Raw genomic sequence first — 1,334 nt, 5'->3', positions numbered from 1 at the left:
GGTGCAGTCTCAGGTCCCCCATCAAGCCCTGCCAGGAGTGGGGCACAGCCTCGGGTTCCCCCATCAAGCCCCGCTGGGTGGGTGGGGCACGGCCTGAGGTCCCCCAGCCCATGGCAATGGGAGCAGCCTGAGGTCCCCCGGCCCAGCACTGGGGTGGGGGGCGAACCTTGAGGTCCGCCGTCAAGCCCCACTGGACCAGGGGCGCAGCCTCAGGTCCCCCGGCCTGGCACCAGGAGGGGGGTGCAGTCTCAGGTCCCCCATCAAGCCCTACCAGGCAGGGGGCACACCTTGAGGTCTCCTGTCAAGCCCTGCCAGGCGGGGGGCACAACCTCAGGTCCCTTGGCCCGGTGCCAGGGTGGGGGGCACATCCTGAAGTCCCCCATCAAGCCTTGCTGGGTGGGGGGAGCAGCCTGAGGTCCCCTGGGCAGGCACTGGGGCAGGGGGGGGGGTAGCCTGAGGTCCCCCATCAATCCATGCCTGATGGGGGGGCGCAGCCTGAGGTCCCCTGTCCTGGCACCAGGGCAGGGGGAGCGGCCTGAGGTCCCTCTCAAGCCCCACAGGAGGGGAGGGCTGAGGGAGGCACAGCCTCAGGTCCCAGCTGATTGCTCATTAAGGCTCATTACAGGAACTCGGCCTCTGCTGTGGGTGCAGCCATCTTGTGTTACGGAAACCCCCCCTCCACTGTGGGCGCCACTATCTTTGTGGCAGAGTGGGCACCAGGGCAGGGGGAGCGGCCTGAGGTCCCTCTCAAGCCCCACAGGAGGGGAGGGCTGAGGGAGGCACAGCCTCAGGTCCCAGCTGATTGCTCATTAAGGCTCATTACAGGAACTCGGCCTCTGCTGTGGGTGCAGCCATCTTGTGTTACGGAAACCCCCCCTCCACTGTGGGCGCCACTATCTTTGTGGCAGAGTGGCGGTCAATTTGCATATCCCCTCTTTATTATATAGGACTAGAGGCCTGGTGCATGAAAATCGTGCACGGGTTGGGGGTCCCTCAGCCTGGCCTGCACCCTCTCCAATCTGGGACCCCTATACCTTTTTCTTATCTAGCTAACCTCTTCACATTTAAAAAAAAATTAACTGAAATACCACTACTCTAGGAAATCCTCTCTGAACAAATCTCTTTACAATCAGTATTAAGTATTTTTATAGTATATCATTCTTTTTCCTTAACAGCAGCTTAGAGTGGATGCAATGTGCTTCTCATTCTTGCATCTGATTATTTTCTTCTTGCTCTTGTAATAGCAAAGCTTATCCAATTTACATTTGCCCTTCAAGGGCTTATATTTGGTTCAGTTTCTAGTTGGCTCCCTGCTTTTTTTTTTTTTACGCATT

The sequence above is a fragment of the Myotis davidii genome, unplaced genomic scaffold, assembly GCF_000327345.1.
Source record: "Myotis davidii unplaced genomic scaffold, ASM32734v1 scaffold1580, whole genome shotgun sequence".
Taxonomy (NCBI): domain Eukaryota; kingdom Metazoa; phylum Chordata; class Mammalia; order Chiroptera; family Vespertilionidae; genus Myotis; species Myotis davidii.
The sequence above is the reverse complement of the archived record's forward strand: the minus strand, read 5'-3'. Positions refer to the sequence as shown.